Genomic DNA, 13,106 nt, shown 5'->3' on the forward strand with positions numbered 1-13,106 from the left:
TGTCTGGATTTGATGATTGAATATGGGAAGGATTCCCAGGTGGAACAGTCTCTGGATTGTCCTTTCTTAAGTCTCTGTTCCATAGTATGTCTCTGCAACTCTGTCCATGGGTGTTTTGTTCCCTCTTTTAAGAAGGAACAAAGTATCCACACTTTGGTCTTCCTTCTTCTTGAGTTTCTTGTGGTTTGTGGATTGTACTTTGTGTATTCTGATCTTCTGGGCTAAGAAGATTAAAATATTATATTTAATATTTATTAATATTAAATATTAATTTAATATTTATTATATTAAAATATCTAATATAAAAAGAAATACAAAAAAAATAATGAAACAGTGATACTTATGTTCAGTTAGGTTCAAAATGTGCTCATGTATATGCAATACCATATTCTACCATAAAGCTAATTTCCCATCTCTTTTATTATCTCTTTAGGAAAACACTACCCATGTGGTAAAAGAATAAGATGCAGCAAACACATAGCATCAAAGCAGGGACTCTATTTGCAAGCTTGACTCATCTTAAATTGCTCAGGAATATCTGGGGCTGGAGTGCAACGTTTCTTCCAGTTCTGTATCTCCCTGGCACTCTATGGGTCTGTTTTTTCATACATCATCCTAATCACTAATGTCCTTTGCAGAGAAAATATCCACTTACCAGAGAGTGCATACCATGTGTGTTCTTTGTGATTGGGTTAGCTCACTCAGAATGATATTCTCCAGATCTATCCATTTCCCTAAGAATTTCATAAATTCATTGTTTTTAATAACTGAGTAGTACTCTATTGTGTAGATGTACCACATTTTCTGTATCCATTCCTCTGTTGAGAGACATCTGGGTTGTTTCCAGTTTCTAGATATTATAAATAAGACTGCTATGAATATAGTGGAGCATGTGTCCTTATTACATGTTGGAATATCTTCTGGGTATATGACCAGGAGTGGTATAACTGGGTCCTCTGGTAGTACTATGTCCAATTTCCGGAGGAACCACCAAACTGATTTCCAGAGTGGTTGTACCAACTTGCAATCCCACCAGCAATGAAGGAGTGCTCCTCTTTCTCCACAACCTCTCCAGCATCTTCTGTCACCTGAGTTTTTATCCTAGCCAATCTGACTGGTGTGAGGTAGAATCTCAAGGTTGTTTTGATTTGCATTTCCCTGATGACTAAGGATGTTGAACATTTCTTTAGGTGCTTCTCAGTCATTCGGTATTCATCAGTTGAGAATTCTTTGTTTAGCTCTGTACCCCATTTTTAATAGGGTTATTTGTTTCTCTGGGGTCTAACTTCTTGTGTTCTTTGTATCTACTGGATATTAGCCCTCTATCAGATATAGGATTGGTAAAGATCTTTTCCCAATTTGTTGGTTGCCATTTTGTCCTATTGACAGTGTCTTTTGCCTTACAGAAGCTTTGTAATTTTATGAGGTCCCATTTGTCAATTCTTGCTCTTAGAGCATAAGCTATTGGTGTTCTGTTCACAAAGGAACTAAAACAATCCAGTGGGAAAAAGTCAGCATTTTCAACAAATGGTGCTGGCTCAACTGGTGATTAGCATGTAGAAGAATGCAAATTGATCCATTCCTATCTTCTTGTAGAAAGCTCAAGTTCAGGTGGATCAAGGACCTCCACATATAACCAGATACACTGAAACTAATAGAAAAGAAAGTGGGGAAGAGCCTCGAGCACATGGGCACAGGAAAATTTTTGTTTCATTCTTGATGTAGTGGTTGGAATAGGTTTGACCCCCCATAAACTCAGATGCTTGTTTGTTTGGCCCACAGAGAGTAATACTATTAGGTGGTATGGCTTTGTTGGAATAGGTGTAGCCTTGTTGAAGGAAGTGTGTTACTGTGGAGGTGGGCTATGGAGCTATAGGCTCAAGCTCTGCCCAGTGTGAGACACAGTTTCCTCTGTTGCCTCTGGATGAAGATGTAGAACTCTCAGCTCTTCTAGCACCATGTCTGCTTAGAAGCTGTCATGCTTCCCACCATGACAATAATAGGTTAAAGCTCTGAAACTGTAAGTCAGCCTCAATTAAATGTTCTCCTTTGTAAGAGTTGCCTTGGTCATGGTGTCTCTTCACAGTAATAAAACCCTAAGACACTCCTGAGGTTTAAAGATCTTTAGTAATTTCCTTCAAAACAGAGTCTTGGCCTGCTGGGATTTTGGTGTCCGTAGTCTCTCCATATTCACAAACCTGATAGCTACTTAAAATCCAGACTTGGAAGAGTTCACGAGGATATCTTGTTCACAGCACTGATTTCTCAGATGAACAAACCAAGGCCCAGAGAAGGCAGAAAGCTAGAACCCACTTTCAAGCTAAGCGAAGACTCCAGCACAATGGGGAAAGCAGACCTCCCAAACACAAGCCAGGTCCCTTCCTTCTGGACCAGGAGCTCATCTTTGAACAGTGAACTACCCTACAAAAATACTGTTTAGCACTTCACCTCCAGCGGCTAAGGATAGAGGAGTAAAGGTGTGTGATACAGAGTGCAGCGTTGGAAGTGATCAGTACAGACAAGGTCATGAATGACGCATGTCTGGATTAAGCTATACACAAGATGCCAAAGCAGACTGGATGGATTTGGAGGCATTTCCATTGAATTCTTTTCTCTGAATTCCAAGAAATCAGTCACTGAACCAGAAACCCACTCTGCGGTCACCTGATAAAATGGTGGAATGAACAGTTTGAGATGAAAAACTGGGGTCATCTTACAGAACTCCATCCAGCATGAATTATGAACCAGTGGTGGCTTTCTTCCTGTTAAAATGACTAATCTGTTCCAGCCACTCACTAGGCAGTTTGCATCACCATCATCTTGACATAAAACCATCTAAGAGAAAATACACATATCCGAGGATTATTTCAAAAATTCTCTGAGAGACAATGTATAAATGTGAAAGCAACTTCCTTATAGATGATGAACAGTTGAATATGGAAAAGTTCCAATGTGCATTTGCTTTCCTAAGCTGAACACGGTAGGAGGCTCTGCAGGTGATGCTCCTTCTGAGAGTCTGCGTTTTTATTTAAGTGGACTTTTAAAATGTAGTGTGCTGATGAAAGTGCCACTCACCATTAATCAGCAAGTAAAAATTTAGCAGGTAAGAACAAACCTTGGAGTTGGTCTATTCTGGCAGAAGGGCATTTGCCTCTAATATGATCTTGGATATTAAATCAGTGGATTAGTCTTGCTCCAGATGAGCCAAGAGGCTTTTTATAATTCTCTTCTCTCCAAAAGTAAACCACAGTCAAAACTAGGTCACAGATGCAGTTTGAAAATAATGACTAACATCTGCATAGCCCAGTTATGGCTTCAAGACTGTATTCGCATCCATTATCTCATTGAATGTACATGCACACAGGCACACAAACACACACACACACACACACACACACACACACATTTGAGGCAGATATTTCTAAATTAGTGTTCAAAGGGTATGCAATGAGTCAATGACAAAAAGTAGTCCCTGACTTTCACCCCACCCTCGGCACATCAACCAAGCCATCAACCAAAATTGCTGTCACAGAACGCCTATAAGTTACCTGGAGCCCAAGTGGCCAAGATCTACAAATGGCTACATTTTTTTGTCAGTTTGTGGGAGGAAGGCTGAGAGAAAGGACATTCTGGGCAACATGGAACATGTTCATTTGATATACAGCTATTCTGACTTCTAATACTTTTTCTTGTTTCCTAAAGAAACCTAAAGTTCAGATACCAGCCATTAAATAAGTGAAAGATAAGTTCTGTCTAACACAGTACCCATTTGGTTGTGATTTTTGACAGTGTTCACTTTTGAAAGAATAAAGTTAAAAGCAGGCAAGATTTTTCTTGTTCTCCAGAAAGACATATTCTTGAGGTTTGCCCATGATCTACTATACCACCAACACGCAGCGGATCTGCAAGTTTATGTTGAACGCTGGCAAGGTCTTTCTTCACACATTCGCTGATATTTCCTTTCTTTGAGATGGTAACTCCAGCTCGGAAATGAGATGTCAACGAGGAATTTTCAGCAATTTTTTTGTACATATCTGAGCTTAAGTGTTGGAACCCAGACAGAAAATTCAGGATTAGAAAAGAGAGCCTTGCCAGGCTAAATTCTTCAGAATCCTCATGGCGGCAGGAGGGGAGGTTAAAAATGATGCTGAAGGGGAGGCCCCTGGGTCCCACAGCTCCTCTCAGTGGAAGATGGCCAACTTCAGAATGACTGATTCCAGACAGACTCTCAAGGCAAACTTTCAGTTAGGGGAGTCTGAAGCCTACATTGGAGAAGAAAGTGTGGGGAGGAACCTTTGTTGGATTCTAAAGCTGACTTTCATTTCCAAGAAAGTGTGGGGAGGAACCTTTGTTGGATTCTAAAGCTGACTTTCATTTCCAAGAAACTCTACAGTTAAGAGCACAGTGTAATTTTTTTATTATGAAGAGAGGAAGATGCACATCCTAAAAGGAAACATATTTTACATATAATCCTCAGAAGTAAAAACTCCTTAGACTATCACAGAAGTAAACGTGAGATGGTACAATTTCACATTTTAAAAACATAAGACAGGGGGATCTGGGAGTATAGCGTAGTGGAAGCACACTTGCATGGCACTTTCAGAACTCTTAGTTTGTTCATTAGCAGCAGCAACAACAACAATAACAGCATACACACACACACACACACACACACACACACACACACACACAAAATAAGCATCACAAATGTGGTGGCCGAAATAATGCAAACTTATTTTATTTATAGTTCTGGAGACAGAAATCCGAGGTCTGTGTGTTGCTTGGCAGGTTTCTCCTGGAGTTTTTCTTCTTGCTTTGCAGAACGCATCTCTCCCTGATCCTTCACCTGATCCTTCTTCCATGTTCCATGTGTCTGAGCCATAAGCTCTCTTCATTCATTTTGACAGTAAAGGGACTTGAACCTAAGGTCTTTCTTATGTTAGGCAAACAGCCTGCAGCTGAGCTACATTCTCCTCCCCTTCTTCTTACAAAGTTATAAATTAGAGTAGACTCATATGTCTGGGTTTTGCAAAATACTTGTATGAATAACCATTATCTACAAATATGTCATGTTCTGAGGTACTGTAGTTTAGGGATACAAATTTAGAGAGATATGATTCAACTTGTCACATCCTTCTGGCTCCTCAGAATCAAGCCGTTCATGAATATACAACATGGTCACTCATCCCAATATCCCACAAAATCTTCACTCACTCCATCAACCCAAAAATGCCATCTAGATCAGGCATGTGAACAATTCAAGGTATGATTCACCCTGAGGCAGAGCTTCTCTCTCTGTGGACTGGCCAAACAAGAAGAGTTCTCTGCCTTTGAAATACAACATTAAGAAAAACACTGGTCAGTCATTTCTATTCCAAAAAGAGAAAACTCAGAAAGAAAAAAGGATTAATGGATCACAAGCAAGACTGAAGACTCAGTGGCCCTGTTTCATGGATGGGTGGATAGATAGATAGATAGACAGACAGACAGACGGACGGACGGACGGACGGACGGACGGATGGACGGATGGGAACAGAGCTGGAAAGATTGCTCAGAAGTTGACATTTCTACTATCACAGACCCATGTTCAGTTCTCAACACCCACAGTAAGAACCTCACAACCACGTGTAACTCCAGTTCCAGGAAATTCAGTGCCCTTTTCTGGCCTCCATAAGTTCCTATACACATGTACACATGCCCACACAAAATCATGCATATACATAAATTTTAAAAAGAAAGAATAAATTTATAAAATAAGTAAATTTTATTAGAAATATATATTTTTTTAAGAAATGAAATTTTTTAAGACAAAATAAACTATAATGGAGAACAGTATCCTGATAAAACTTGTGAACATGGAACTAATACCAACATGTAATATGCCAACTAACTTGCTAGGTAATACATTTAATGCCTATGAAATGACATCTAAAATTATAACTATTTTATAGGGACCATATATGTTGAATAGGTCTGAAAAGCTTAGATGTATTATAACTCATTGATGGCAATATTAAAGATCAGGCCATTATTGACTCTTTCAATGAATAAGTACAAAGTCTAAAATTAAGAGAAAATATTTTCTCTTCTGCCTGATACCAAGACACCCTATATGGTCTGGATGTCAACTTAACTTTACTCCATGAAGAAGCTAAACCTTGGCCTTAGACACTGAAGTCCAACAACAGTGAACATGCCTATGCTATAAGCAAAAGGAAATGTCAGAGACTCTTTGGACCGTGATCTCACACCTATCCTCTTAGAAGTGCTGTAGGACTCCAGTAACAGGCAGGTTCTATGAGACTGATAAATGCTATCTCGCTCCCAAGTCTAAAGGCCTCCAAAGCCACCAGCATGAAACAGTGCCCATGACTAGAAAGATTTATTTTGTTTACCCAAGGAGAAAAACTTTACCCTGACCAATGACTTTGCTTTAATCTGGGGGGGAGGGATGGAGAGATAAGAAGACAGTAGTTGAGCAGCTTATATATTGTTTTTTTTTTTTTTTCTAAAACCAGAAGGAACTGAGTAGGGTCTTGAAGCACAAGCGTTCATACAACAAACTGTTCCATTTTGCTGGGCTCTTCCTTTACGGTCTCTTGTAAAGTCAACCTCCCAGGACTCCAGCATGGACTTTTCTCTGCATCCCTGTGGGGACTTCCAACAATCCAGAAACTAGAGAAGTAAGCTAAACAGCAGAGCGCTGAAAATAGCAAGGCAGATTCAGATCCAAAGGCAGAATAGTGATGGAAAATTAAGAAAACAGAGAGCATTGGCCCACCGGGAAACAGAGAAAGGGAGAGAGAGGAGCAGTGCCTTCATCAACAATATAAGGATATGAAGAGCTCAAGACCAAGGCCTCAACCCATCCAGTCTTCATGAAAAGTTATCTCTATTATAAGAATGGATTGAGAATTTGCAAATGATATGTTAAGTGACCCCAAAATTTCCACCAGAGAACTCTTAAACCTGATAAAACAAAACAAAACAAAACAAAAAACTTCAGCAAAGTGGCTGTATATAAAATTAACTCAAATAAATCAGTAGCCTTCCTCTATTCAAAGGATAAACAGGATGAGAAAGAAATTAGAAAAATGGGCTTCTGGTCTGTCTGGGCCTGTGCCCTGACCAGACATTGGGCACAAACTCCCCAGCCAGTCCCACAACACCCAGAGGCAGCCCCACTCCCAGGAGCTCTAACTCACCCAGGGTCAGAGGTGAGGAGGACACAACTGTTCCAACACCTGGAGTATCTGGGACCAGCTGGACCCAGGCACGCAGGAACTACATCAGCCCAATGGCACTGGTTCCTTCTGGTCTGTTGGGCTGGTGCCCTAAGCAGACATTGGGTCTAAATTTTGCAACCAGAGGTGGCTCCCATTCCCAGGCACTCTGATATGCCCAGGATCAGAAAATCAGAGGTGAGGAGGACACATCTGTCCCAACACTGAGAGTAATTGGGATGTGTGGGACCCAGGAACACAAGAACTCCACCAGCCCAGTGGCTCAGGTTGCTTCTGGTCTGTCTGAGCTGGTGCCCTGAGCAGACCTTGGGCACAAACTTCAGCCAGTCCCAAAGCTGCACTCCCTGGCGCTCTAACAAGCCCAGGATCATAGGATCCCAGAATCACAGGATCACAGAGAGAGCTTGACTCTGAGGAGTTCTGACACAACCAGGATCACAGGAAGGACGGGCTCCAGTCAGATTTAGCAAGGGCAGGTAGCACTAGAAATAACTAGTGCTACACTAGTTATTCCGGGGGGCAAGCATAAGAAAATAAACAACACAAATCAAGGTTACTTGGCATCATCAGAACCCAGTTCTCATACCATAGCAAGTCCTGGACACACCATCACACAGGAAAAGCAAGATTCAGATCTAAAAGTACTTCTCATGATGATGATACAGGATTTTAAGAAAGACATAAGAATTAACTTGGGAGGTGGCTTGTAAGAGAACAACAAAGAGTGAGACTGAATGCTTTACTTGATGTTTATAATTATTGTATCGATTTTGGAGAAGAGGGCTTTATAAGTTACTCTTTCTCTGAGATGAATGCTTTTCTAAATTATCACAGCCAGATCCATGCAGTGGCCAATAACCAAGACAAGCTGGAATTTGAGGATGGATCCGTCCTGAAACAGTTTCTGTCTGAAACGGAGAAGCTGTCCCCTAAAGATAGAGCCAAATGTTTCGAGAAAAACGAGGCCATTCAGGCAGCCCATGACTCCGTGGCCCAGGAGGGCCAGTGTCGGGTAGATGACAAAGTGAATTTCCATTTTATTCTGCTCAACAACGTGGATGGCCACCTGTACGAGCTCGATGGGCAAATGCCCTTTCCAGTGAACCATGGCACCAGCTCAGAGGACTCTCTGCTGCAGGATGCTGCCAAGGTCTGCAGAGAATTCACTGAGCGTGAACAGGGAGAGGTCTGCTTCTCTGCGGTGGCTCTCTGCAAAGCAGCCTAAGTCTGGGGAGAGAGAAACAGCCACTCCCCCTCCCCTGGGCAGGTGCACGCAGCCTGCCCTTGGTTTGCAGCTTTAGCACTTAGAACCACAGCTGTCTTCTTTCTTGCATTCTACAGCCCCATCCCCTCCACCCCACCCAGGCCACCAGGGAGCTCTGTCACACCCACACCAGGCCACGCACTTCCCCTCCTGTGTCTCGTACCTTGCTCTCTACGGTCTCTTTGGTTTCTGTTTGTAAGTTGTGGCCTTGGATATGGTTTGTCTAGTCCTTAAGAGGAAGAATAAAACTATTCTGCTGGTGAGAGTAAAAAAAAAAAAAAAAAAAAAATTATCACACCAACGAACCAGATTCTTACCCTCACCTAATATCTGTGCCACCCTCCAAGCAGAACCATTGTTCATTGAAACAGTTGGTGAATGACTTTATGGATAGACTGTCTTAATACATACACCATTTCATAAATGAATATAACCTGTTCTCTGTGGGCTGAGAATAAAGACACCCACTCAAGTCAAATAGCTTTGACCATAGCAGGAAGCCTGTATCCAAAAATCATGCCTACGATTCATTCCTTGGTGCAGCAGAACTGTCAACTCTCAGCTTAGCTACGATGGAGGTAAAATCCTTTGGTGATGTGAGGGTCACTGAAGTTCAGCCTTATTACAATGAACTCCAATGTCTAAAAATTGTTCTTACTTTGGGCTTGTTCCACAGTAAGAGCCAAGATTTTAAGCTCTACTAAATACAAAACAAACAAAAAACAAACAAAAAGACTTTATATATTTATGTTCATTTAAAAAATCCTAGTAGTTATGTATTATTTTTAAATATACAGTTAATATGTTTGGAGTTATTTAAAACTTATATTGAGAAAAACATATGTATTTTCATATTGCTGTAGACAAGCATCTACATAAGACTGTTCAATTGATTGTTGTTTAATATCAAACAACTTTTATAATACTCATTTTATTGTTATAATATTTTATAAAATTTAAAGAATATGACAAAAAAGGTATTGTAGGTATTGAAGGGGGTCTCTGAGAGGAGTTGGGGTACACGAGTGTGATTTAATTCTATTTACTTAAAATATGTTTTTAAATGTTAACAAATTCAGCTAAACTCACGTATCTTTTCTCATCATAATTCAATAAAACTTAAATCAATAAAAAATAATAAAATAAAACTGTGGGCTAAATAAATTTATTTTTTTAAAAAAAGAAAGAAATTAATGAAATGACACCCTTCACAAATAATATTACATACTTGGTGTGACTCTAACCAAGCAAATGAAATATCTGTATGACAAGAACATCAAATATCTGAAGAAAGAAATCGAAGAAGATCCCAGACAATGGAAAGATCTCCCATGCTCATGGATTGGCATATAGTAAAACTGGCCTTCTTGCTGAAAGCAATCTACAGATTCAATGCAATCCCCATCAAAATTCCAACTCAATTCTTAATAGAGTTAGAAATACCAATCTGCAAATTCATTTAGAATAACCAAAATCCCAGAATAGCAAAAACTATTCTCAATAATAAAAGAACTTCTGGGGGAATCATCATCCCTGACCTCAAGCTGTATTACAGACCACTAGTGATAAAAACTGTATGGTTAATGGTACAGTAACAGGCTGGAAGATCAATGGAATAGAACTGAAGATCCAGAAATGAACCCACACACCTATGGTCACTTGATCTTTGATAAAGGAGCTAAAACCATCCAGTGGGAAAAAAAGATAACATTTTCAACAAATGGTGCTGGTTCAACTGGAGGTCAGCATGTAGAAGAATGCAAATTAATCCATTCTTATTTTCTTGTACAAATTTCATGTCCAAGTGGATAAAGGACCTCCATATAAAACTAGATACACTGAAACTAATAGAGGAGAAAGTGGGGAAGAGCCTCGAACACATGGGCACAGGGGAAATTTTCCTGAAGAGAATTCCAATGGCTTATGCTCTAAGATCAAGAATCAACAAATGGGACCTCTGTAAGGCAAAGGACACTGTCAATAGGACAAAATGGCCACCAACAGATTGGGAAAAGATCTTTACTAATCCTACATCCAATAGAAGGCTAATATCTAATATATACAAAAAAAATCAAGAAGTTAGACTCCAGAGAATCAAATAACCCTATTAAAAATGGGATACAGAGATAAACAGAATTTTCAATCAAGGAACATCAAATGGCCAAGAAGTACCTAGAGAAATGTTTAACATCTTTAGTCATCAGGGAAATGCAAATCAAAACAACCCTGAGATTCCACCTCACACCAGTCAGAATGGCTAAGATCAAAACTCAGGTGACAGCAGATGCTAGCAAGGATGTAGAGAAAAAGGAACACTTCTCCATTGTTGGTGGAATTGCAAGCTGGTACAAGCACTCTGAAAATCAGTCTGGTGGTTCCTCAGAAAATTGGACACAGTATTACGTGAGTATTACACTATGCCACTCCTAGGCATATACCCAAAGCATTCTCCAACATATAACAAGGACACATGCTCCACTATGTTCATAGCACCTTATTTATCATAGCCAGAAGCTGGAAAGAATCCAGATGTCCTTCAACACCTCTATTGGTGGATGGATACAGAAAATGTGGTACATTTGCAAATGGAATACTACTCAGCTATTAAAAACAGTGACTTCACGAAATTCTTAGGCAAATGGATGGACCTAGAAAATATCATCCTGAGTGAGGTAACCCAATCTCAAAAGAACACACATGGTATGTACTCTCTGATAAGTGGATATTAGCCCAAAAGCTCCAAATAACCAGGATACAATTCACAGAGCACATGAAGCTCAAGAAGAAGGAACACCAAAGTGTGGGGGCTTCAGTCCTTCTTAGAAGGGGTAAGAAAATATTCATGGGAGCAAATACGGAGACAAAATGTGGAACAGAGACTGAAGGAAAGGCCATCCAGAGACTGCCACCTGGGGATCCATCCCATATACAGTCACCAAACTCAAACACTATTGTGGATGCCAAGAAATGCTTGCTGAAAGGAGTCTGATATAGCTGTCTCCTGAGAGGCTCTGCCAGAGCCTGACAAATACAGAGGTGGATGCTCACAGCCAACCATTGCACTGAGCACAGGATCCCCAGAGAAAGAGTTATAGGAAGGACTGAAGGAGCTGAAGGAGTTTGCAACCCCATAGGAAGAACAACAATATCAATCAACCAGACCCCCCAGAGCTCCCAGGGACTAAATCATCAACCAAGGGACCCATAGCTCCAGCTGCATATATAGCAGAGGATGACCTTGTTGGGCATCAATGGGAGGAGAGGCCCTTGGTCCTGTAAAGGCTCGAGGGTCTAATGTAGGGGAATTCAAGGGCAGGGAGGCAGGAGTGAGTGGGTGGGTGGGTGGGGGAAAACTCTCATAGAAACAGGGGGATGGGATAGGGAGTTCTGGGGGATAACATTTGAAATGTAAATAAAGAAAATATCCAATAAAAATATAATAGATGGAAATTTTAAAAAAGAATAGATGGAGAAGCCATGATGGCCCAATGCTATGGTATCCTTAGATTATATAACTATCTAATCAAGATCTCGATAGATTTCCATTTTCAGATGTAACTTACTTTCCTGTGGAACACACCCACAGAAGCAAAAATGCATCTTGGCCAGCTAAAGTGTTTTATCTAGTGCAAGAGTATATCTCCCTCATTTAATATACTAGCAGTGCATGTTGGTCTTCTGAGTGTGGTTCATATGGGTCTGCCATTATAGGTAGAGGTCAGTTAGTGAGTTAATTCTGTAACAAGGTGAATTCAGACCTGGCACAGTGGAAAACCCTCAGTACCAACCATGTTGAAAAACATCTCAGTAAACTGTTAGCAGAGAATGCTGCTTGGATCTATCATGTATAATCCTATAGGAAAATCTCAAGCTTTTCACATTTTTTGTAGGTATTTCTCATCATATTTCTTTATTTAGAAAACTTCACTCAATCTTCAAAATTAAATAAAATACTACTGTGGTCATCTCCAGAATTAAGCCTTTCTAATTAGAATTACATATCTTTATATCATTTCTTCATTCTTTTTTGGAGCTACAGCACCCATACCTGTCTCTGAGGCTGCATCAAAAGAAGTGATAAATCTTATTTCTAGTCTACATCACCTTGACTACAGCATATGTTCAATAAACATTGGAAAGTAAGTGGGATAGTGTAAACCTAGTGATTTGTTCTAATTCATTGCCATCAATCTTTTAAATCTCTTTAAAGCAACACCGAAGAGAGAGAGAGTTCAATGTTCTGTAATAAGCACCTAGACTTTGCCAAAATACATAACAGGTCAAGTAGGAAGGAAACAGAACTTAATGATGAGCATAAATTTTGTAATTAGAAAAGTTTGGACCCTTTGGTGTTACATTAGAATCTGTTAGATTCTCTGAATCTGCATTCCTGTCATTGTAAAATAAGGAAATAGTTACCATAAATTAAATTTAAAATGATACCTATAAAGTAGATAATAAAGGCCATGAACACAGGAACCCAACAGCAAGAGCTCGATAACGTTTGTCTTCCTTGCAACTCTATGAGTATATTTCCTTGGAAGGTAAAATCAGGGTACCTGCTACATCTTCAAGAATATGACCTCCCCAAATGCTTG

General features: G+C 40.0%; 1 pseudogene; it reads left to right on the forward strand.

Moving 5' to 3' along the window:
* The window catches only part of LOC116080988, a 34,154-nt pseudogene extending 25,559 nt beyond the window's left edge, over positions 1-8,595 (forward strand).
* Positions 8,596-13,106: the final 4,511 nt, after the last annotated feature.

The sequence above is a fragment of the Mastomys coucha genome, unplaced genomic scaffold, assembly GCF_008632895.1.
Source record: "Mastomys coucha isolate ucsf_1 unplaced genomic scaffold, UCSF_Mcou_1 pScaffold6, whole genome shotgun sequence".
Lineage (NCBI taxonomy): Eukaryota > Metazoa > Chordata > Mammalia > Rodentia > Muridae > Mastomys > Mastomys coucha.